General features: G+C 45.2%; 1 protein-coding gene across 1 annotated transcript in view; it reads left to right on the top strand.

The window, feature by feature from the left end:
- The window catches only part of Fry (FRY microtubule binding protein), a 382,592-nt gene that overhangs the window by 17,382 nt on the left and 338,494 nt on the right, over positions 1–26,716 (top strand). The window lies entirely within an intron of this gene.

The following is a 26,716-nucleotide window of genomic DNA, read 5'->3' on the forward strand; positions in this document are numbered from 1 at the left end:
TTTGGTTTGTTATCTTTTTGCTTGATGTAGAAAATTTATTAAATATGTATGTTAGAAAAAGAAACGGAATGACTCACAGAGCTCATCGCTTGGGACTTTTACCCTAGTTGTTATGTTTGGGAACAGAAAACACAGAAGGAATATTTTGTGGTATTTCCGTAATAGCATTCTAGTCCATAAGAGTTTGTTATTAAGTATCTCTCCTGTGAGTGCCCGAGAGGATGGCAATGGGATTCCCTGGGCACCGAGGATGTGCCCCAGGGCGCCATAAACTCTTGGCTCAAAAAGCTGAAGCTGCCTGTTAGGTTAACCATAACCAGCTTTGCGCATCTGAAGGAACTTAAAACTGTCGCCTGAAAAACACCTATTGTTTACAAAAACTGACTTGTAAAGCCCATAGCTTAGTCATTTCACTTTTAAATAACCTGTTTGACTTGTTGTTGTTGTTGTTTGACTGACTGATTATTTAAGATTTCTCTTTATTTTGCGGGGAGGGAATTCAGAACAAGCGCGGAGGCCATCAGGCATCCAGGAGGAAGAATTACAGGTGATTGTAAATCTCCTGACGTGAGTGGGTTCCGGGTTCTGTGGGTCCTCCGGAAGAGCAACATGCACTCTGCACCACCGGGCCATTTTGACAGCCCCGTTTCTTTTTTTGAAAGATGTATTTATTCATTTTATTTATATAAGTACACTGTAGTGTCTTCAGACACACCAGAAGAGGGCATTGGATCCCATTACAGATGGCTCTGAGCCATCATGTGGTTGCTGGGAATTGAAATGAAGACCTCTAGAAGAGCAGGCAGTGCTCTTAACCACTGAGCCATCTCTCCAGCCCCCGTCAGCCCCTTTTCCAAATAATCTATATTGGTTTTGTTCCTACAAACAGACCGTGGGTTTGTCATAATATCCCAATATTGTGGACAACTGCCTTCAAAGATAACCTGCATGCTGATTGGTAATTCTAGGAGAACGTGAGTTTCTTTGGTCCTCAAGGATTTCACTCTTCAACTATGCTCTGACCACAGGCCCATTCACTTCTCTGCTAATACAAGCTTCTCACCCTGCGGGTCACAATCTCCACAAGGGTACAGGGGCCAGTGTCACAGAAACGAATGTGCAGGTTGCAAAAGATTGTCCAACAGTAAAAGATTTCTGAATATACAATGGCCAAATTTTAATTCCAAACCAAATGCAGAGTGAGTCTGGTGTTTTGGACAGAGATGGCTGGTGTTGCTTCTGGTGACTTCATCACAGCCTTGGTTCAGAACGCAGGGCACTGGCTGTGGCATCATGACATGCAGTGCCCAGAGACAATGCCTGAAACACCCCAGCTTGGATTTAAGGCTGCTGTGTGTTATTAATCACCTGTTTTTACTGCATGGGCGAAGATCTCTGCCCTTATAGGAACAGTGGTTTCATTACTGAAGGCAGAGACTTTTAAATTTATATATATTTGTCAACCAGCCTGTAAATATCAGATTGATATGACTTTGATATAATTATATTACGTTAGACGTACAAGCAAATCCAGCTAGGTAGTGTGCAAATACACTTTCACTTTTTAAAACATGATAAAGTTCTTTGTATACCAAAGGATTATTTTAAAATTAATTTCCTCGTGATTTACTCTCAGCAACTGGCTGTAAAATGCAGGAGGCTGTCTTTCTTCACTTGCCGTCACCACGTCTGGTGTCTTTGCTGGAGTGTACTTTTAACTGATGCTGAGAGTCTGGGTTTGTGCTTCAATTCACCTATTTTCTCTTTTCCGAAGTATTTCTTTCAGTGGGGACAATAAGCTAGCGCACCGAGTCTAGTATAAACAGGAAATCCGACGGCAATAACCAGAACAAGGGCAGACTTTGAAAAGCCAAGTTTCAATGAGTAGCTTGCAGTGCCATTAATCAGGAGGCCATTGTTCCTAGAAAGATGGGTGAAGTGTAGCCCACACTGCTGTGGTTCCTCTTCTGGCTGCCAGAGGCCCCAGCTGCTCAGGGGCCGATACTCTTCAAGTCTAGTAAATGTCTCTGAATTACTCGCCACTTCCAGAATTAAAAAAGGTGTGTGCTCTAAAGTTCAAATTTCATCCTTTTTAAAATTTTATTATGCCTGTCTGTCTATCTATCCACCCACCCACCCATCCATCCATCCATCTATGTGAGTGTTTTGCCTGCAGGCATGTCTGCACACCACATGTGTGCAGTGCCCATAAAGGCCAGAAGAGTGCGCAGATCCTTAGGACTGGCATTAGAGCCGTTTGTGAGCCACCATATGGGTACTGAACAGAAAGAACCCAGGTCCCCTGGGAAAGCTACCAGTGCTCCTAACCACTGAGCCACCCCTCCAGCCCCAAACTTCATTCATGAGAAGCTACAGAGTTAACTCACTGAAAGATCAGAAAATTAGTTCTGTAAGTCAAGGGTAGTTAAAACAATGAAGTAGACTGGAGTAGAAAAAGTGTTCACTGAGTCAGTGAGATAGTTTGCAAAAACAAATGTTCCTGTGTACAGAATGGCTTAATGAAACCCATTACTTTGTATGCCAACATAAAAAATTAATTTAAAAGTATCCTTTTATGCGCATAGACGATGCCTGTGTGGGTGTGGGTTCTAATAACTGGAGTTGTTCTTCACTGTGAATCTTGTTCAAAAAAAAAAAAAAATGCATGAGGCTGTCAATTCGATTCCCAGAAGTCACTTGAAGTAGGCATGGTGGCTTGTGCTGTAGCCCAAGTGCTGGAGAGTCAGACACAGAAAGATTTCTGGAGCTTAGTGGCCAGCCAGCCTAGGTTACTCCACAAATATATACGTACCATGCTCACTTGTGTTCTCTCTCGCCCCTCCTTCAGCCTTCCTCCCCCCCATTAACATGCATACATGTCTACATGCACACAGAGAAAATAGAAATCTTGCCACGGTTGCTTTGCTATTTTTTGAAGCCTGGTAATAATGATACTAATATTTCTCCAACTACATTTTAGATATAAGTGACACATGTCACAACATTCATTTCTTGCTGCAGCTTTAATGGAGTCCTGGGAGGGCCAGTATAACAGAGGTATAGCTGATGACACAAGCCTCCAGTGGCAGGTGTAGCTCTCAGGACTGATGTATGCTATGTGCCTGTCAGTCTTGTACCCACAGTTACTAAGTCTGACAGTTAGAGACAGAACAAAGGGTTCCTGCTTTACTTGGCAGGTGTCCTCTTTGCTCTTCTCCTCAGTATTTAATACGGTGCTTTGGGAGGTTTCCGAACACACTGGATACATGGTGCAAATGATCTGAAATCACCTTGCCTGAGAACATGAAATTCCTAGGCCATTTTGATTTCCCAATCATTTGCTGTGCTGTGTGTTTATTAATAAAGGTAATATTTAAATATGGGGGACACTCATTGAGGCCAACTGATGGGATTCAAGGAGCCCTTTCAGGGGAGTGGTGCAATCCTCATTTTTCAATTACTTGGTGAGCCCCATGCTGAGGGAGAACCACTCAAGAAACTGTAGAAATATGTTGGTTCCAAATGTCAGGCAGAATCTCAGTTGTCTCTCTGAATAAGTGGTCAGGGGAACACTTGGTGTGTGTCTTAGTTAGGGCTTTACTGCTGTGAAGAGACACCATGGCCATGGCAACTCTTACAAAGGAAAACATTTAATGGGGCTGGTTCAAGAGTTTCAGAGGTTTAGTCCATTGTCATCATGGTGGGAGCATGGCAGTGTCCAGGCAGACATGGTGCTGGAGAAGGAGCTGAGAGTTCTACAGCTTGATCCACAGGCAGCAGAAGGAGACTGCATACTACTCTGGGTGTAGCTTGAACATAGAAGATCTCAAAGCCCATCCCCACATAGTGACATACTTCCTCCAACAAGGCCTCACCTACTCCAACAAGGCCACACCTCCTAATAGTGGCACTCCCTATGGGGTAAACAATCAAATATGCCATCCCTATTCAGACCTCCACAAGGTGAGAAGATAGGGTGAAAGATTTCCATTAGATGGGAGGATCTGCCATGAAGTGAGCTGCAGCATCTGGGACTGTGTCATCCACTGAGGTGGACTGGCAGGAAACTAGACCAGGAAGCTGAAGTCTAGCTCCTTCTTGTTCAGCGCCTACCTGAACTGAGGCCATGTCCCAGCTATCAGTACCTACAGTGACATGATTTCTGTTCTGTGGAGAGGTGTAGGTCTTAGATATCTATGTGTTCTGAGTTTGAGAGTATTTCCCAGTTTTCAGCCTTTTTTTTTTTTTTTTTTTTTATTCTCTTCTGTGCTAGAGATGGAAACCAGGGACCTGAGCATGTCATGCAAGCCACCTACCACTGACCTACACTGCCAGCCTTTTGCATTTTCAGATGGTCTTACCACGTAGCCCAGGCTAGCCTCAGACGGTTATCTTCCTGCTTCTGAATTCTTAATGCTGAGACTGCAGGTGTACGCTCCCATGTCCAGCTGAGATTGTTCTCTTCCTCCATAGAATGTGTCGAAGCAAGCAAGTGCAGGATGGACCACTATCCAAATGGCTAAAGTACCCTGTGAAGCAAAGACTGTGAGCCACACAATGGGAACAGTAGAGAGATTTGAGAGAGAAACTTTGGGAATGACATTGAGTCAGAAGAGAAGTGAGCCCAGAGGGAAAGATTCTGGGGAAGCAGGAAACCAGTCCAGCCAGATCGTGTTGAAGGGAAACCAGAGCCATTTAATTATGCACAGAAGTGACAGTTCCAGGTTGAACTAAAGAAACTAAGCTGACTGAATCACCCCAGAACACTGTATATAAAACAGGAGGAACTGAGCAACCGGCTTTCTCAAATGTAAGGCCCACCCACCTTCTTAAACTCCACCCTGTGTGGAATTTGCATATCCACAGGGTAGGAGGTGTGCAGAGTACAGAAGGTGTGTGCCTGGCTCATTCGGGGTGTTGGTGTGTGTGTGTGTGGGGGGGGTGTGACATGAAACATGGTACTAAAGGCTACTGGGCTAGAGAGATAGTTCGCTGGCTACTAGAGGACTTGCTTGCTGCTACTGGACTTACAGAGAATGCAGAGTCAGTTCCCAGCACCCACATGGCAGCTGACAACTGTCTGTAACTCCAGGTCCCGGGAATCTGCACTATTCTTCAGACCACACTGGGCATTGCACACATAAAACGCATAAGTGAACGTATATCCATGCAGACACAAAATAAAAATAAAAAAATAAATCAAGAATGCAAAAAAAAAAAAAAAAAAGAGGAGGGCCTTGCCAATTTGAACAAGAGAGGGTGAAAATGTCTGTTGAGATGAGGAACTTCTCAGAACAGGACAACTTTTCAATAACAGGAAAGTCTGGGAGGTGCAGCTGACCTCTGGACTCAGAGCTTGTAGCTCCTGCCTGGCTCTGCTCTTGGTGAGAGACTGGCCAGGTGACGTGCGTCTGTGTTCTTACCTGTGAGACAAAGGCACTGGAATCCACGAAGCCTATGAGCCTTGCTATAATTTTAAAAATCCCTGTAAGGACATAAAGAATAGAGGCACACACAAAAAAATAAAATAAAAGTAAACCCACCTTGGCTCTAAAGGTGGGTTCGAAGTGGAGTTGCCCATAGGAAATAAGGATCCAGCTGTCTCCTCTCATTTAGTGTCAGCTGCATCAAGTCACTTCTGACCTAGGTTTGCAAACAGCAAGCCTCCTTCCCCTCTTCCCCGGACCCTCCTACAGAACTCTCTCATATGTGTGACACACAAGAGGTACATCCAGGCATTCAGGTCATCCTGTGTAGATTCTTGTACCGATTGTGCTCTCTTTAAGCCTGTCAGAGCAATCTCAATCTCATGAGACACTGGGAGCCTCTGGGGCCATCACTTTTTAAAAGAACCTATTCACCTAACATTTAAATATTGTGCAGTAGGTCATATTCCATAGTATTGGTTGTATTTATTTAATTTTCCTTTTGACAGTCTGTAGTTCAGGGTGGCTAGGAATGACCCAGACTAGCCTCAAACTCATAGCCATCCCCCTGCCTCAGCCTCCCAAGCTGGGATAATAGGAGCAAGCCATAAAGCCCAGACTTGGCTATATTCATACACTGTCAAAGGTAAAGCCCAATCGAATGCTCTTATTCTTATTGAGTAACTACATGGCAGCTGAGCCGGAAAGTGAAGTGAGGGAGGGGTCACTTCCACCTCTTAACTGTGAGACTACCTGCGCTGCCTCTGTGTCCCCATGGTTCTAGGGCAGAGATAAGGAATCAGAAACCTGGAACTGCTCTTCTTATATGGCCTCCAGAAGAATGGTGACTTATTTAAGAGCACCATTGAGCGTTCAGTAGAAATTCCTTCAGTGAGATTGAGGCTCCGTGGCCAGAAGGGCAAATCTAAGAGAGTGGGTAGGAGTCAGGTGACAGGGCCCGAGCAGCCTCCCAGGAAAGTCCGGGTGAGTCTTAGACAACAATCTTGGTCAGGTTACATTTGAATTGCTGATGAGCTACTCTGAATAGAGAACTCAGAGACCAAGGAGGCAGATTCCACCGGATGAAGAGACAGGGCCGGTGGGCACCTTGGGCGGGCTGGAGAACTTAACTAGAGCTGATCGCGAAGAAGGCAGATTGTCGTCGGCCAATAGTGGGATCCAGTATTTTTCAAACAGTGATACCAGCAGGAAAAGTAGTCTTGAAGGCTATGTCTGCAACAACCTTGCAAGCGAAGTCGGAGGGTCCAGGATATCTTTTGGCGCTCACAGCAATCCTGCAATCTGGAGTTACCCAAGAAATTTTTGAAACGCATGCTCCGTCTGCATTCCAGGTAGGAGAGTCTGTCTGTTGATGCTCTGTCCTGGTAACCCACCGGAGGGCAGCTGGACTGCTTTGGGTTCTGGAATATGAGCCCTCGGGTGGCATTACTATGCAAAAAGCTTGCCTATAGCATACAGCTAGGGATGTCTGGGAAAACCCAGGTTAGGCCTTGCCTTTTAGAACAGTTCCAGGTTAGATACCTTAATATCTTGAAAACCCTCACCCCTTGTTTAGTGGGAATGAAAGTAAAACTGTTTGCCAAGAGCCAAATGCTAACAAATAGAGAGCGGGGGAAGCTCTCCCTTGAAAATTCAGTAAAATGCAAGGAAGAAAATGGCAGGAAATGGCAGTGAGCACAGAAAATATCTCAGGTCTTGGAAGTGGGGCGAGGATAACCATGGGAGCCAAAAGGGGTCTTTGTTTTGTTTGTTTGTTTGTTTGTTTGTTTGTTTTAAAAATGACAATTAGTTTGAGATACTGACATTCCTAATTGATGCTTCAGAGAGTTGTACAATATTGTCTTCACTCTATCCTTTTTATTTAATTATGAGCCATCCTCTGACTGATGTCATCAAAGAATTTGCAACATCAGTTCTTTCCAGTTGCATACCATAAGCATGAAATAGGTGACAGATAGACAGACAGACAGACAGATGATAGATAGAGGAGAGTCACTGCATTATTTCATAGAATAAAGAAAAGCTTGAGGCATCTAAATCACCTGGGAGATTCTTAACTCCTGAGTAGCTCTCATTGATAAGACTCAAGTGATATCCCCAGCACTCGGGAGGCAGAGGTAGGTGGATCTCTGAGTTCGAGGCCAGCCTGGTCTACAGAGTAAAGTCCAGGACAGCTAAGGCTCTATTGCACATAGAAAGCCTGTCTCACAAAGCAAAAACAAAACAAAACAACACATTAAAAGGTCTTGGTGTGGGGCTGGAGAGATGGCTCAGGGATTAGGAGCACCGGCTGCTCTTCCAGAGGTCCTGAGTTCGATTCCCAGAAACTACATGGTGGCATCACACCATCTGTGATGGGATTGGATGCTCAGTGGCAGGATGCATGCTTAGTGTCCTTAAGTCCCCAGGCTGATGTCCCTAGGCTGACTCTGTCCCAGTCACTGCGTTTAAAATGGGACTCTAAGTCTCCCCTCCTCTTCGTCCACAAATACATTGTTGAGTGAGTGAGTTTAACATTTTTGTCTGTTAATCCTGCATGAAATTCTGCATGCTAGCAAAATGAAGGCTCATTTGAATTTTTAACTCTGAGATAGACTCATTTTTTATTTTCCCTTGCTAGTACGGACAAATCTACAGGGACCCTCTGTTTCCAGTCAGATGGAAAAAAAATCTATTTTAGGAAGCAGCCCTGACTATTTTTAAATAGTTTTCAGCCATTTCTGAATCAGAGGCATGAATCTCCGCTCTACTGCTTTGAGGAGTAAACAAAAATCCTAGCCGTAAGTGAAATGTCAACAAACTCTGCTCAAATTCCGGGTTTAAAATCCTCTGGTGTTTTACAGCGGCTCAGACCACTTTTGCAGAGCACTAGCCTTTTATCTTAAGTGGTGGTAAACGCTTTCTCTTGTATTTCAGGTGTTTTAGAGAGGCCTCTAGAATCCCTGTGGTAATGCCTGTTGGTGTCTTTATCTGTGCTAAATACAGTGTCGATCTGGGGAAGATGCTGTTTGCAGAGAACCATGTCTCTAATCATGGCCAGAATTGACAGCTGCGCATATTTACAAATATAGCCGCGTCTTTAGCTTAAGTGTGGTTTAATTGACTGCAGATTAAGTAACAAATGGAATTGAGATGCGGCAGAAACCTGAAGCTAAGTTAGATAATGAGAACTAGCCTTACCCTGCAGCTCCACCAGAGCAGGAGAGGAATCTGGGATCTCTGCGCGATATCGAGCCCTGAAACTTAATGCCCCCTCCCCATCCCGTGATGAGTCCTCACCATGGGTGAGCATAGCGTTTGAGTATCTCTGTGCTAATAGGATTCTTTCTTACTCTCTAAGAGCTAAATGGATCACAGGCCATGAGTAGTATGAATGTTTGCACAGAGCATATGTGCCTGTCTGTGAGTTTTATTTATAGATAGGTGTGTACCTATGGATATCTGTGTGTGTGTGTGTGTGTGTGTGTGTTTAGATTTTTAAAACATAGAAAATAAGTCCCAGTTGCTGAAAATTATTATCAAATTGTTCATCTGTGTCTTATTGCATGTATGTATGAATGTATGTACTATTGAGACAAGACCTTATGAAGCCCAGACTGACCTTCTGTGTAACTGAGAATGATCTAGAGTTGCCAATCCCCCTGCCTCCACCTCCCAAATGTTGGGATTACAGGTATGTGCTGCCACACCCAGCCTGCTTGCTCTGTTTTTCAAGTGCATTCCTGTATAACACAAAAGTTAAGTGTTTATAAATGGCATGGGGCATGTGTGAGGAAAGTGTCAAATGTGGTATGCTGGTGGGAGCTTGGAGAGGCATTTCCCAGCTGAATCAGTGTATTAAGCCTCGTTAAGCCTCGTAAGTCATCTTACATCTTCCTGGAGGTGTATTATAAGGCAAAAAAAGCAACTCCACTATTTTCATTTCTGACAGTCTCACCACATTACGCAGTATAGATGGGGCTGGAATTCAAGATTCTCTTGCCTCGGTCTCCCAAGTGCTGGAATTATAGGCCTGGGCCACAAGCCTGGATGTAAATTACTTATGACAGTAAATAAAAATGTATGTCCAAGCTGGGCATAGTGGTGTACACCTTTCATCCTAGCACTCAGGGGGCAGAGATAGGTGATCTCCAATCTGAGAACAGTCCTAAGTTCTAAGACAACTAAGTCTCTGTATGTAGTGAGAACTCAGTTCAGAGCAGCCAGGTTTCTTGTGTGTTAGTTGTACATGGCTGGTGGCCATTGCATTACACTGTATAGCTCTCAAGCCAGCACTACTTGCAGCTCAGCAATCAAACTAACTAAACTTTTAAAACATCACACTGGGCTGGCCCACTGGCTGCCAGTTAGTCCTCTATTCCCAGGCATTCATGTATTAGTCCATGTGATGGCCTTCACCCATCCAACATGTTACATCATGTTTGGCCAAGGACAGCGGAGAGCCCATTTCTCAAAAATAAAGATATATTTGGGAATGTTGTATGGCTCCATGTGCATTCAGTTCCTGCAGAGACCAGAGGAGGGTGCCAGATCCCCTGGGACTGTAGTTAGAGAGGGTTATAGGTCATCAGGTGGGTGCTGGGAACCAAATCCTGTCCTCTGCAAGAGCAGAAAATGCTTCTAACCACCAAGTCGTTTCTCCAACCCCTAAATGTATTTTTAAACTTGTGAACTATGTTACACATCAAAGTCCACCCAGTGGTTTCCCTTGCTGCCTCCATGTGGCTACAGAACACACAGACTGTAGGGAGAGCTCTGAGACACAGCCACTTACCACTCTGGCTTTCAGCTTCCCACCCCTTTTGATCATCCCTGCTCCCCTTAACCTATCACTCTCTGTCCCTGTTCCACATGGACTGCAGGCTTCTTGAGGGCAGAATCTGTATTGTCGTCCACTGTATCACGTCATGCACCGAGAGAATAGAGACCTAACAAACCAAACAACTTAAAATCCAAGAAGGATGTGTTTGGTGAGGAAGTAGAAAAACTAGAATCCTGTGCACTGCTCTTAGGAATCTCAAATGCTATGGAAACCTGTCTGACAGTTCCTCAAAAAAATTAAAAATAGAACTACCTCAAGAACTAGCTATTCTATTCCGGGTTCTATAATTGAAACGAGAGAAGCCAGAAGCAGGCATGTGGAGAGATTGTTAAACGCCTACATTTTCGGTAGCACTGTTCACACCCAGAAGGTGGCAACAATACACACATTGCCCAAGAAAGATGGTCAGTACTACATGGTACACACCTGCCATGGAATCTGGATTCACCTTAAAGGAAGTAGAATCTGTTACATCATGAGAATTTTTATTTTATATGATGTATATGGACAGCTGTCTCTCTGTGCACGTGTGCTTGTGAGTTTGTGCTTCCACAAGGTCACCTGGAGCTACAAGTCGTGAGCCAATTGATATGGCTGTTGGAAAGCCAAACCCAGGTCCTCTGGAAGAGCAGTAATGTGCTCCTAACCACTGAACCACCTCTCCGCACTGTTTTATGTAAGTGAAATAAGCTGTCGCAGAGAGCAAGTGCACATGACTCCATTCACTGGAAGTTCCTAGGGCAGTGGGGTTCATAGAGATGGAAAGCCAGTGGGCAGCCACCCAGGGTGCAGATGATGAGGTCCTGGGGGCTTAGTTGATGGGCAGAGTTTCGGGTTTGAAAGATAGGTTCTGTGGTTAGATGGTGATGCAGTATGGCTGTAGTCAATATCACTGAACCTATACTTAGCACTGGATGCTCTTAAAGATGTAAGAAGAGCGAGTGGCCTTACCCAAGGTTACAGTATTGTGATCTGTAGCTTTTTGAACTGGTTCCAGGCTCTGCATAGTATTAATCAAAACCATACCACACTAAAAGAAAAGTAGAGTCCAGAATGCAGAACCACACCATTCCAGATGAACTGCAGATCTGCCACCGTCCTGGGTTGTCTCCCTGAGGCTGACTGGACAGTAAGGCCAAGAAGGTGATGTGAAATAGGCTTGGTAAAAGTACAGTTACTAGATTAAGCCGGACTAGACTTACTGTGTCTTGGGAAAATAATGTGTTAGTTGTGATTTTAAAACACTCTGATAAGGGAGCAAACATGCAAGAACTTGTTCAGTTAAAATGACTGAATGTAGAAGTTTGTGCGTCATTGAACAGCAGTTTCTTGCTATCTTTCATATGCACACAATTTAAATATGATATTTTTATTAATTAAGTTTTCATACATGCATATAATAAATTTTGAACTGAATATAAAAGTTTGCGTTAATTGAACAGTAGTTTCTTATTGTCTTTCACATGCATACATTTTAAATATGGTATTTTATTAACTATTTGAAAGTTTCATACATGCATGTAATATGTTTTGATCATAATCACACATACCTCCCAGAGTGCCTCCTTGATTCACCCCAGCCCCTCCCAATCCCATGTCGTCGTCTTCTTCTTCTTCTTCTTCTTCTTCTTCTTCTTCTTCTTCTTCTTCTTCTTCTTCTTCTTCTTCTTCTTCTTCTTCTTCTTCTTCTTCTCCTCTTCCTCCTCCTCTTTCTCCTCCTCCTCCTCCTTCTTCTTCTTCTCTTTTATAAACTACCAAGTCCAACTTGTGTCTGCCCATGCTGGGTGAGACCAGCAAAGGCCAACCCTTAAAGCAATCTGACTTCCTCCCAGAAGCCATTGACTGTCAATAGCTCCTCAACTGTCAATTGGGAGGCTTCCAAGCCCCTCTGACTTAGGGTTTTACTGTTGTGAAGAGACACCATGACCAAGGCAACTCTTATAAAGGACAACATTTAATTGGGGCTGGCTTACAGGTTCAGAGGTCCAGTCCATTATCATCAAGGTAGGAGCAGGGCAGCATCCAGGCAGGCATGGTGCAGGATGAGCTGAGAGTTCTACATCTTCATCTGAAGGCCACTAGAAGACTGGCTTCCAGGCAGCTAGGATGAAGGTCTTAAAGCCCACACCCACAGTGACATACTTCCTCCAACAAGGCCACTCCCTGGGCCAAGCATATACAAACCATCATACCCTCTATCCAGCAATGTTGACTAGCTTAATTTTATGGACATGTACAGGCAACCACAGCTGCTGTGAGCTCATGAGCACAGTGGTCCTGTAGTGTCCATAAGTCACTCTTTTACCAGGAGCTGATCTTCTCCAACACTGGGCTCTTAAAATCTTCCCACCCCTTCTTCCTCGATAGTCCCTGGGCCTTGGAGAGTGTGTGATGTAGAGGCCCCATTATGACTGAGAACTCCATAGTTTCTTATTCTCTGCTCTCTGATCTGTTGTGAGTTTCTGTATTAACTGTCTTTCACTGCACAAAGAAACGTCTCTGATGAGGCCAGAGATCTGCACTAATCTATAGATCTATAATATAGCCAATAATCTATAATCTTTAGAGCTCTCATGGTTACAGCTGTGTAGGAATATGGATGGCTCCTCTGCCTGCACTTTCTGGTACTATGAAAGCTAGTTGCCAAGGGAGCAAGCTTCCCAGTCGGTACTAGCTTGATTTCTCCATGTCCTGTCGCCAAATATTGTATGACAGTATTTCTGGTGGGCAGTTGTGTTAATTTGGGTTTCTATTGCTGTGATAAACACCATGACCAAATTCAACCTGGAGAAGGAAGGGTTTGTGTCATCTGATATTTTCACGTAATAACAATCCATCACTGAGGGAAGTCAGGGCAGGAACCTAGAGCCAGGAGCTAATGCAGGAAGCACTTGCTTAATGCAGGGAGCACAGAGGGGTTTGTTTACTGGCTTACTCCTAACAGATGGTTCAGCCGTTTTTGTTTTTGTTTTTGTTTAGACTTATTTATTTATTTTATGTATACGAGTACACTGTAGACACCTTCAGACACAGCAGAAGAGGGCATCAGATCCCATTACAGATGGTTGTGAGCCACCATGTGGTTGCTGGGAATTGAACTCAGGGCCTCTGGGAAAGCAGTCGGTGCCCTTAACCACTGAGCCACCTCTTCAGCCCCTCAGCCAGCTTTCTCACAGCACCCAGGACCAACAGCCCAGGGGCCACCATCCACAGTGGGCTGAGCTCTTCTCCATCAATCCATCAATTGCTAATCAGGAAAATGCCCCCACAGATCTGCTCATGTGACAATCTGATGGAAGTGTTTTCTCAGTTCAAGTTCCCTCTTCCCAAACCTAGCTTGTGTCAAGCTGGCGAAAACCCAGCACAACAACCAAAAGCAACGACAAGAGCCTATATTGTTTAGTGGATCTCTAGACTACCCAAGGGACTACCTTAGTTAGGGTTTCTATGGCTGTGATAAAATGACCATGACCAAAAGCAACTTAGGGAGGAAATCACTTCAGGAAAATCAAGGCAGGAACCTGGAGGTGGGAACTCATGGAGCAATGTGTCATACTGGCTTGCTCCCCGTGGCTTATTCAATCTGCCTTTCTATAGCAGGACTACCAGTCTAGGGGTGGCACCAACCACAGCAAAGCAGACCCTCTCATATCAATTACCAATCAAGAAAATGCCCTAAAGACTTGCCTACAGGCTAATCTTATCGAGGCATTTTTTTTTTTTTTTATTGAGGTTCCCTCTTCCTCGATGGCCTTAGCTGGTGTTAAGTCTACATAAAAATCAGCCAGTATAGGAGGGTGTTTTACATCTAGGGTGGAATTTTTATTTAGAAAATCTATGCAGTCCAGGAAGAGCACTATCCTGCGTATAAGATAACTCTAATTAGATTCATATTATATATAAATATGTAATATATACATTATATATGTGAATATATAATGTGTTCATACAATATATTCTATTATACTATATATTATATACAATATAGTATTATATGTTACATTATTATATATAATTATATATTCACATATTATATATCATGTTATATTATTATATAATATTAGATTATATATCTGTTTGTATGTACATGTGTGTATACATGGAAGCTTATAAAATAATAAGTTTCAGTATGACTTTGTCAAATGTCTTTACTGCCAGCTACCCCTCTGCCCACCCTTTTCTCTGCTCCCCTTCCCTCCCCACCCCTCCCCATTTAACCCTCTCTCCCCATTATTCCCCATTTTCTCTTTTTGTCGTCTTTATTTATCTTGATAATGACTTTATTTATTCATCTTTTCTGTGTGCTGAAGTATCCCTGGTACTGAATTCTCTTCCAGTCAGAGCAGAGTGGGGTGGAAAGACAATCCCATGTGCAACAGACATATCATCTGCAGCATCATCAGCTGCCCCCAGAGGCCTGTCCCGGCTCTCAGTTCTGTGAATGTCTGTTATTCAAAGTGACCAGATTTCGACAATCAGAGAAAGGGGTGTGGCTGTTTGTCTAATCCTCAGAGAACTGCTTTAGTGAGAAAGTGAAGCTCGCAGTTTCTGTCACGTGCCATGGTGAGTTATAATTGTCCAGGAATACGTTATCTTGCACCAGAATGCAAACACGCCTCTCTCCCAGTTCTGAATACATGGCCCAGTTTATCCACGCTCCAGTTTTAGAGATGGACACAGAGCGACGTTTGCAAGCTGCTGTGAACAGGTAGCTCTGTTCTCTGATAACTCTGACGTGTGGTGCACTCAAGTGATCCAAGACAGATTGCCAGTGTTGAGGTAGAAGACACAGCCGTAAAGATCAGTAAGATAATACATGTGAAAAGCAAAACTTGCTCTTGCAGAGGACTCAAGTTAGGTTGACGCGCTCACACAGCTCTTGCCGAGGACCCAAGTTGGGTTGACAGCACCCACATGGGATTGCTCACAATCGCCTGTTACGTCAGCTAGGGGATGTGTCGAGCTCTCTTGCCTTCATGGATCATATGCACACTTCATACTCGGACACCGCTTGCCCAGCCTGGTGTCCACCATGCTCAATGCTTGCTTCTCAGTTCACACATTCTGTTTCACCAGCCAGACTTATCCAGTGTTCTCCCATTTCTGAGATGGTCATTCCACCGGCAGGCTCCATCATTCCTCTTTTTGCTCACCCAACAGACATTTACTGAGCAAATCCCATATGTACTGTAGGGTATAGAGACCAATTATTAGAAGTGTTTCCTGGGGGTGGAGTGGTTCACTGTCCACTTACATAGTATGTTAGTCACTTTTCTGTCACAGTAACAAATATCTTGAGGTAGTCAACTTACAAAGAAAAAGTTTGCTTTGATGCAAGTGTAGGGGTGTGATTGGCTGGCTTCCTAACTTCCTAAAGGTGTTGTTCTTCCCAGGCCCAGGAAGCCAGAGAGCAGTTAAGGACAGAAACAGGGTCCCATGTAACCAGTGATTGAAGACCTGTGACTGGTACCCACCTATTAGAGCTTCTGCCATTTCCAAATATCACCTCCCTGGATATCAGCTGTCTAATACATTGGTTTTGTGCTGACGTTTAGAATCCAAATTATAGCTGTGCAGTGGTAGCTCACACCTTTAATCCCAGCACTCAGAAGGCAGAGGCAGGCAGATCTCTTGAGTTCGAGGCCAGTCTGGTCTACAGAGTGAGTTCCAGGACAGCCAGGAACTCTGGCTTTCCAGAAACCCTGTCTCAAAACAAACAAATAAACAAACAATCCAAATCATATAAAGGAGACAAAGATCTTTTAGTAAGCGATACATTAGCTGGTTGTAGGACTGAGACCCAGCTGTGCTGGTCTCCTCAGTCATGTTGCTTTGGGGCAAGGACAGAAGAGCACTGTGGTAGTCTGGCTTGGCAGGAACATGGCTGACTGCTGAGGGAGATCAGGAGAGCTGCATCACCGCTTTGTGTGCGCTGATGACATGTCAAAGTGGCATCGTCTTATAGCTAGAATAACAGTAATTAATAACTAACGTCCTGGGTGCCCTGCACACACCAATGCACAGCCTCCTGGGGAAAGACAGTGTTATCTTTGCAAGAAACTGAGGCTCAGAATTATTAATTAAATGATTTCCCCGAGTCACATAGTAGTTATCAGCCTCCACTCGAAGCACCTTCGTACCGTGTGTTATGAATTCATGTGCTTGGCTGTCCTGTTTCCACACACTGTCATGCATGTAAAGTCGGAGCCCGTGGTAGGCTCCATTAAGTGAAGAATGCGCATGAGGGGAATAAAGTCCAGTGAACTAGAAGCTTCCAGAGTCTGATGAAATACTCCTACTTGCTTTGATAATTGTCCAGACCTATGCTTGAGAGAACACAGAGAGAAAGAAAGACTGCACATGTCAGACTATCCCAAAGCCCTTCCAAAACATTACTGATCTGTGTTGGTTGAATTCACACACTTGGTCCCTCCCTCACTGATGCGGGGTGTCTTCGAGCTGGATTCACAGACTGCTAGTCCCCTACCTCGCAGACTCGGGGTGTCTTCAGGTGGGGAGCGCTTATGGTGGTTGCCTTGTTGAACCTCCCAACTCTTCAAAACTGTGACTTAGCTGAGAGGCTCCAAGAACTTGTTCTTGAATGTGAGAGACTCGGAGATTTTTTTTTTTTTTAAAAATGTCACTTTTTCTACGCCTGAAGCTTTGAGGGAGGAGAGGATGTGAATACTTGGATTCCTATTCGACAGTCATAATGAACACGTTTGAAGGGGATGCCAGACAAACGGACAAGGGTGGGCCCAACGATAAACTGGTAAGCCGGGTGAGCACGCACAATTGTGTGTGATGTGATGTGGTGGGCAAGCTGCAGGCCACTGAATAGAAAGGCCACTGAAGGCTTGCATGTCTGTGCAGAGTAAGCCCTCGCCATCGCTCACCCCTCCCCCTTGCTCACACTGTGGGAGGTGCAAGGAGGTCCTGCGAGGACACTCGGCCCTTCTCATTCCATCCATAGCATGGCATTTGTTTAAACAGAGCGTGAGAATGGAAGGGAGGGAGAGATGGACACACAACCGCTCCTCCTTTCCTACCCAGGAGACTTCATAGCTTTTCCTGCTGTAACCTTACCCCTATCCCATAAACCTCAGCTCCAGAGACTAGTCTCAGAAACGCACTTTGTACAAGGGCTGAGGTTAGCTGTGCTGCTCCGGTGCTGTTCTCAGCGTCCTTGGGAGATGAGCACATAGCACCCTCAAGTGATGTGCTGCCCCTGTCTCCTCTTCTACTTGCTGAGGCCAAGACTCAGAAAAGCGTGAATGGCCTGAGCTCACAGTCCCAATAAAGGAGCCGAGGCTCAGGTCCAAGTCCTCTTACCACCCTCTAGCTCAGACTTTTTGCCTTTGTCCTCGGCTTTCTTGGCCACAGAACCCTGGCTTCCACATCCTCCCTGTGCTCAGTCCTCCTGCCAAATTCTCCCCAATTCCCACAGTGTTTGAGCTGACTGTCTTCGGCGAGACTTGCCAGTTTTAACAGTGTATTATCATCATTTATACAACACGGGGCATGCAAGCAGAGTTTTGGTTTTTTTTTTTTTTTTTGCTCCTTGGCACTGTGTCTCCCATGGTGCCATTGTGAGGGCTGCCATCTGCAGACAAGAAGCAGGAGGTGCCTCTGACAAGAGCTGTTGGGAATCAGAGATGTTCTGGAGTACACATTTGCTGACGGTCAGAGCTGAGAACGATGGGTTCCTGGGTTTGTTAAATTCGAGCAGATCCCTGTGCAGTCCTGCGCATCTGTCCACTCCCCACCCCACACGCCTGCGCCTCAACCTCCCCGGACCTCTGCTGCTCAGGAGTTGTGAGTGTCACCCTTTTCTCAGAATTCTTGTTCAATCTGTTTCCTGTTGGCAGAGTTGAAGCTTCCACAGATCCTTGACGGCAGATGGCAGGGCTGCCTCTGCCTCATTTCCCTCCACAGTCACACCGAAAGATCATCTTGATGTCAGCTGTTCTTGAATGACACAGACTGACACGCCACACGGACTTCAAAACGCTGTGTGAAATGCTCTCCTCGGCTGTTAATCCTGCCAGGAATGCCCACTCCCCGGTCCTTCTGTCTGTCAAATCCCTCTGTCTGTCTCTGTAAGGGTTTGAAATCTTGATGAACGAAGACCCCAGACTCAGATAGTATTCAAAATCAAAGAGTGTTCATTCTGCAGAAATATCCAACATGCGGGGGAGGGAGATCAACCATTCTCTAAAATGGCGATCATAGACAAAGGCGCACAGGCAGGCTTTCATATAGGGAACCAGAGGAACTCTGTAGGATTAGGTAATCTAAAATTTCATTGATGGGTGCTAGGGGGTCACAGGTGGTCAGTGGTCTGCACTCCCATGTCATGAACATTCAACCGTAGGATGAGATAGGGCTGCCCAGCGCAGATGGCCCATTCTGAGATATGACCTCTTCCTCGCCTCTCAGGCCATGACCAAGAACACATCCTGAACACATCCTGATCCAGTTTGGGGCAGAAGAGACTTGCCTTGAGAAAGAACAAACCCATTGCTGTCATTTCTCCCTGTGTGCCACCCTTAAACACATTTCTGGGTGTGTTGCTCAAGAACTTTATATTTTTCTCTTTAACCGTTTCCTAACCACTGGGTCTGAGCTCTATTGGCACAATGTTTCGAAAATCTTTCTACCAAAATAAAATGCCAATAAGTTAGTAATGGGCAGGGGCCAAGAGGAAGAAGCTAGGGCACCCAATTTGTAAATAAAATTATTTACCCCTATTCACCATACAGCCCTACACAGGACATCTAATTTGAGTGCCTGTGCTACCATTAGACAGTCATAGGCAGAATAAGCGTGTTTGAGGTCAGCAGATGGCTCAGATGTCACTGTCTCCACCCTCTCTCACAGCAAAGATCTTAGCAAGTCTGCAAGATTGCCCTTGTGTCCTGCTTCGGAAAGCCACAGACTGTTGCCCTCCATAGGGAAATCATAGGTTTTCTATAATATACTTCCTCGAAAAAAAGTACCAAAGTCAGACTGCCTCGACCCATTGTCTGCCTACCGCAGCCTAAGGAGGTGGATTTCCCTGGACCCGTGTGGAAAGGACATACTGACACCGTCCCTAGCATATCCTGCTGGGCCTGATGCTCTATGGCCTCTGCCAAGGACAGATGTGCTCGAGTCTCTTGCCGAAATACAGAAAGGCCACAGAGAAGTGGTCCTGCGTCTCCACATCATGCCGCCCACTGCCAAGCAAAGCCTCCCTGACTCCCAGGATGCACTGGCCCCTCAGAGGGCGGCATGAAGCTGCTGCTACCCTCAGTATCATACCCCACCACTTCAGCTTCTGTAGCATGGCCATCTGATGCTGCCCACATGGTCTTTGAGTGTCTTCCTACCATCTGCCACCTACCTGCTGTGGAAGAGGGTCTAGAAGCCACTTTAAATACTGAGGGCAACATCCCTTAAGTGCATAGTCCCTGGGAATGGAGGGACTTCCTCTGGTCCAGCCTCCTGCCCGTATCCGGGCACCCCACTTATCAGGCCCCTCTGCCCTGTCTTCCATCTGGTCTTGGTCAACTTTTGTCTCCCAAAAGGACTTCCTGCTTTCAAAAAAGGCTATTGGGTACAGTTTTGAGCCCATTACACTCAGGCTGGGTCATTATGTTCCAAATGTCAGTACATGAGGGACATGAGATAGTATCCCTCATCTCCCCTATGTAGCCTGTGCCTAGGTTTGGGTCAGTCCAATTGTGCAGACTGAGAAACTTGTAAGTGAGGGGAGGAATCTCATTCTGTCCTCTGAGTTTCTCCCAAGTCACTTAACTGTTTATGTTTGGTAAATTGTTTGTCACTGATGATACATTGCTCATAAGTAAATATTTGGAGAAAAATGCCTTCTCACTTTCCATACAGAAGTAACTTATAGAGAAAAGGTGAAGAGATATAATCTGCAATTTGGCTAGTACAGTTAATCCCATACAGAGAGACCATGATGTGACCGACCATAGTGTCACCCGTTTGTATGGCGACACAGAGTTAGAGCCTCGTCATCACTTTTAATGAAAGGTGGAATGGAGCAGAAAAGAAGAGGAAAACATGCGTGCTTTATGTTTCCAAAGCTAAGTGTAGCTTCGTGAAGCTGTGTGCATGCTCTCTGTGTGTGCGCATGCGTGTGTTCACTTACGCATGCTCATTTGTGCGCATCCCACAGGTACTGGGGCTTTGTGTCTAAACCACAGCTCGCCCTGAGCCTCAGTCGAGCAAAGGCTGAGAGCTGCCTCTCAGGGGCCCCTCGGCCTCGGACCAGCAACCTCTGTAACTACTTCCTCTGGCCACTTTGGATACCACTTCCCTTTCTCCAGCTGAACTTTCAAACCATTTTTCCTCCCCTCAGAGCCAAGACATGCATTCCTGACCGGTTGTGCCATCTTGTTGAGCCCTTGTTTTTGGAGGGGAGTTTTCAGAAATAGTGATAGGCAAACACTAGATAAATGACATTCCTGGTTTCCACTTGCATACAAATGGTGCCTTGCTGCTATTTTTAAGTGTTGCTCAATTTAATGTGGTATTCTGCCGCCTGCTTGCATGCCTGTAACCGTGTATAAGGTATGGAACCCCGACTGAGTGTATGCCTGTAACTGCGTGTAAGGCAGGCTGGTGCTGTGGTATAGAACCCTGATGAAGATTTGCAAATATCTGTCTGCCTTTGAGTTACTTGAGATAGGCCAATAACAGTAATGCTGGGTCATGTTGCAGAACAGCTGTCCTCACTACTGCATTTCTCTTTCGGAGCTGTGCTAGTTCGATGAGAAATGTCATCAGTAAATGTGGGTATTTAAACACTTGGTCCACAGTCCCTGGTTCTGTTTAGGAAGCTTATGAAACCTTTAAGGGGTGTGGCCTTGCTGGAGGAAGTACGTCACTGGGGGTGGGCTTTGAAGGTGTATAACCCCGCCCCACTTCCAATTTCGCCTCTTTGCTTCCTGTGCAAAGATGCTGTCTGCTAGCTTCCTATTTCTGCCACCTTACCATGCTGTCCCCATCATTATTCTCTCCTTCTCCCTCCCGCTCCCCCTCTTCACTCCCCTTCCTCCCTCCCTGTTTCTGGAACTGTAAGCCAATATCCACCCTTGTTCCATAAGTTTTGTTTGGTTATGGTGTAGCTAATACAGGAGCCCATTGGGAACGTGCAGTTCAGTGGTGTCTGTGAAAAAACGCCCTGAATGTGTGTAAGACTGGCAGACAGCTAAATGCCTACTGTGCGTCAGACACTGAAGCACACACACTGAGCTGCTGGCGGTGTGTGGAAATGAAAGGCTACGATGCCAGTCTTCGTAGATGCCAGCCCTCAGTTTCGCGCCTGGCTGTTAAGTTACTATCAGACATAGCAACTCCTTTCCTTAAGACAGACTCAAGAGTTGAAAGGAGGTGAAATGAAAGGAACGAAACAGAGCCAGCTTTCCAGCCCTTATCAGACTTAAATATTAATAGATACTTGGCATAAGGCAGCGGACCTCGTTTCCTGATCCTTCGCGGTAGGGGCAGGCTTCGGGCTGGGTGTATATTGCTAATTCTCCACTTGATGGCATTTGTTGGTCATCATGTTTCCCTGTCCTGACGAGAGGGTGACAGATCGGTATACAGCAAAAGGTATCAGCAGGTGAGGATGGGTCTGCCTTGACCTGGATTTCTTGCCAAGTCTCCTAATCTACATAAAATATAAAAGTAAGAGAACATACTTTTAAGGATGTGTTGCGTACCGTTGCTTATTGAATTAAACAAAGGGCAACTCATAACTGCCTGGAACGCTGACTCCAGATCTAGGGGATCCAACGCCTTGTGGCTTCAGCAGGCACCAGTACTCATATGCGCCCTCTCCCCCTTCCCTCTCCCCCTTGCCCTCCCTCCCTACTTCCCTCCCCCTTATTCCCTTTCCTTCCTTCCCTCTCCCTTATACAGACACACACAAACACATGTACAAGCATGCACTAACATATATACACACATACCACACACAAACACACATACACTAACACATACAAACATACACGCGCTCACAAACACATAAACCCATGCACACAGATGTACACACACACACAAACACTCATGCAGAGACACACATGCACTCACACACACAGACATACACGCACACATACTGATGCACAGACACATGTACACACGCGTGCACACATGCACAGACACATATGCACTCACACACACAAGCATGCACACACACACACACACACACACACACACACTCTCATACACATACCCACTCACCGATAATCATATACGCAGACACAATTTTAAAAATAAAATTTTCAAGGCTTAAAAAAAAAGAATAATTTATCTAAAAGTAAGGACTGGCATGATAGGTTCTCCTATCAAAGTGCCATCAGAGGAGTCTTATAGGGAAGGCTGTGGGCACCTTGAGCCCAGCCACTGTCCTGTCTGAGACACAATTCCAGCTTGCAAAGCAACTCAAAGGAGCCAGTGAGAGGCACAAGGGGGCTTGTCCAGGACCCTGAGCACCCACCACTGCCTCCTTGTGGCCAAGTGAAGAGCATGCAACCCACACAAACCAAAGACTGCTCTCCCTAGTGGCTTCCCGGAACTTCCCGGTTCTCTACAGTTGACAGCATAAAACCATGGGATTACCCCCCCCCCCCTTTGCTTGTTCAGACTTTCTTCCCCCTAGAGCTTAGGAACAGCTTGTAAGTTATTAGTTCTTCTAGCAGGCTTTTATCTCCGACTCCCCAGTACTGGTAATGAGACTATTTCTGATGTATTGGTCACTTCATGTTTGGGAGAAAGAGTGTAGCATGTAAACAACTTCTGACTGCATTTCTATTTAACACCGTGTTGCTTGCAGGGGTGGATGGGAGGGAATAAAACGTGTCCATTATTCTAAGTAAACTCAATTCAAAGGTATCCATCTTACTTTGTTACATTCTTTTTCTTGTGTAAGGAGAAAATTATGTCAAGGATGGTATATCTGAAGGTCCTATACATAAAGACTGGTTGACTGTACGTCCACAGTGTCAGGAAAACATAACGTGAACATGAAGAATGAATCCTACTTGGAATTTTTTCTTTAAAAAAAAAAAAAAAAAAAGTCGTGGCCGAGAACCACCTGAGGCAGGCACCACGTGGTGTTGATGGCTCTCCTGGCTGTATCCTCTACTGTCTCATATCAAAGATCAGATGGTTCCTAGTCAGAGTGGAGCCAGCTCAGAAGAATAACAGAGCCTGTAGCTGTGATGTTAAGTGTGTGTGTGTGTGTGTGTGTGTGTGTTCATTCTCAACCTACAATGTGTATTGAGTTTTTTTTAAAGAAGATTTTTAAAGAAGATCTGCCCTGTGGCTGATTCCTGACCTCACGCTGAGCAATAGTCCTCCTGCCTCTGCCTTCCAAGTTCTGGGTTTACATCTACATGAAAATTAAATAGTAGGTGATTTCTCACAAGGAAGGAAAGGAACATTCTAAAAGTTTGTTAAAATAACACGAAGAGACACACTCTAGGGGCCGGAGAGATGGCTCGGTGGTTAAGGCACTTGGTGCTCTTGCAGAGGACCTGGATTCAGTTCCAGCACCCACATGGCGGCCCATGGAACTCCAGTTCCAGAGCATGCACATGGTGCACATACATACATAGAAGGTAAATACTCTACATATAATATTTAGGAAAAATGAATAAAAAGAAAGGAGGCGAGGGGAGGGACTATTGGAAGAAGAGACCTTTGTTGTGGCTCTAAAGCTCTCTTCCCTCAGGAGTGAAATGACAGCCTCCATACACTGAGGCAGGCAGGCCCACACCCTGGACCTTGTCTGTGCCCCTGAAGGGCCTATGAATGCTACCGTATGACTGCAGTTCTCACTGAATCTTGAGCACTCAGACCCGGAAGGAAGCCAGGCTGTCTATAGCCTTGGGAGCAAGAATGTTTGTGATCACCCAGAGTCAGTCAGACTCCGCCCTGCAATCCTGCAGCCTTCAGGGCCACTTAGTCCCAGGAGTCAGGCGTCTGGGAGCTGAATGCCACAGGCGAACTTTCTCCCGACCTGGCATGACTCTACAAGAAATAACTTGTAGACCTCAAACTTTGATCTAGTAAATAGAAGAATGATGTAAATAAAGAAAAACTAAGAGGAATCAACTCACAGAACAAAGAGGAAAGTGATAGGATTTAAACCATGTGTCTTCTAAGAGTGGCCGGATTCTAATTCCTTAGCAGTTTATAGTGGGGAGGTCAGATCTTAAGTTCGATGATGCTTTAATTTGTGACGCTCCGTGGGTTAAGAACTGCTAAATATTTGGTGCCTTTTTGAAACCCACTGTAATTACATTTGGCTTTGTACAAATAGCACTCGATGCCTTTTATAACTACCCTGGGGGCGTTCATTGCTGTGACAAATGATGCAAAACAACAGAGTAATTAATTCCTTTTAAGTTTGGGAGGTCAAACTGGGCCTGCCTGATTGGCTTCCCTCTAAACGCCCTAAGCAAAAGCCCTTGCCCTAGTGTGGCAGCCTGTGTTTCTGGGCCCACAGTGGCTTCTGCTCCGGCCTCTGCTTGCCTAGCTCTTCAGTCCCCTCTGCCTCCAACCCTCCCCAACACCCCAAATAATCCTGGGCAATCTCTCCATTGTAAATAACCTTAACTTAACCTCTGAAGAATGCTTTCCGCCACATAAAATAATATGTTCCCATGTTTGGGGGATTAGGATGTTAAAGCCTTGGAATGTGTCGAGTCAACAACCTAGACTGACATCACACGGTGAGGGGAAAAAGTAAACTACAGCAGAGGGAGGCTTTGTAAGGTCAATGGGTCATTGTACAGAATTCTGTAGTATAGGTATATGTAGCATATGTATACATATATATATATATATATATAGCATATGTTTATGTGACAAAGATATATGTGAGTCCTGGGACTAGAACTCAGGTCGTCAGGCTTAACAGCGAGTACCTTTACCAGTTGGGCCATCTCCCTGGTCCCTCTTCATTCATTATTCTGCTGGTTTGACATTGCTCACTGCTTCTGAGGGCCCACAACCTAATAGAGACCTCCATGAGCACCGCACAAACTCTAGTTGTACCGACTCATTTCCTCTGGCTCCGCAGTGCCTTTGCCTTCTATTCACATTTTAACTGGTTGTTAGACCTCACTCCAAACAACAGCCTGATCTTGCAGCTTCCCAAGTCCTATCCTAGGAAGGGCAAAAAAGTTCTCTGGCTTCCCTTTGTGGTTTCCTGAGAAACTCAGTGTTGCAGACTCCGGGGAGAACGTTCTCAACAGATAACTGCAGTCAGAGGCTGAGGGAGCAGATACCACCATTGCTGCAGAAAAGGTCCTGTCCTGTCAAGGGGTTGCTGGGTAATTGACACACACTGACAACATCTGAAGTGCTTTGTATGTGAAGACTCTGTGTTGAGGCAGATGGGAGAGCACACTGTAACAGTTTGACTCTCCTGGGTATTAAGGCTGGAATTTTAGGACAGGCACCTGGTGACCTTGGAGGCTAGGAATTGGGAGTGGCCTAATGATCATGGGCACAGAAGCCCACTGCAGCTCTGTGGATGCCACTGGAGTCTCGCTTATCACTGAAAGGGCTTGTGCCAGGCTGTGAGCACTGGCCTTTCTCCATCCTTACCTCTGTGGAAAGAATCAAGTTTCCCAAGGCTGCTTCTCAAAGTGCACAGTGGGAAACCCACCCCCACGTCATAGGTTCACTGGCATATAGTGGAGGCCTGTCAGGGCCTAATTAAAACCCAAATTCATGAAGTATTTACTAATGTAATAGACATAAGTATTAGCTCTTTACATAAAATTGGAGCATTTAATACTCAGAACTATGATAGACTGATCCCATTCTTTTAAAGAATAAAATTGACATAAACTGCAAACAGCTTCAGGCTGAAGCCTTCACACTGCCAGCCATTGGCCTACCAAAAGCATGAATGCTCATTTGTAAGAATTTTTAAAGAAAATTCTTCCGGAGCTGGAGAAATGTCAGGTTTGGTTTCCGGAACCTACACTGCAGCTCACAACCATCAGTAGCTCCCGTTCCAGGGGATGTTACGCCACCTTCTGGCCTCTGTGGGTGTCATCAGGCATGCACCTGGTACAATACATACATAAAATACATTTTAATAAAAAAGGAAAATTCTTATAATAATAAAAAACATCTATGGGAGTGTTGCCTGCATGAGTTCACATAGTTCTCAGAAAAGCCCTGATGTGTGTTTGTTTGTTACCAATGCATAGACGGTAACATAGGAAGGGTCTGTAATTGCAGCTCACAGGATAGTTAACCACAGAACTGGAGTTCAAGGCCAGGTGAATGCTGGCCCTGAGATCAGAGAAATACAGAAATAGCACCTCAGCTACATAAAAAGTGTAAGACCAGCTTGGGCTACATGAGACCTTGTTTGTGTGAACTACAAATTTAAATAAATGAGTAAATAGTT

The sequence above is a fragment of the Mus caroli genome, unplaced genomic scaffold, assembly GCF_978045245.1.
Source record: "Mus caroli unplaced genomic scaffold, Mus_caroli_1 scaffold_4, whole genome shotgun sequence".
Taxonomy (NCBI): Eukaryota; Metazoa; Chordata; class Mammalia; order Rodentia; family Muridae; genus Mus; species Mus caroli.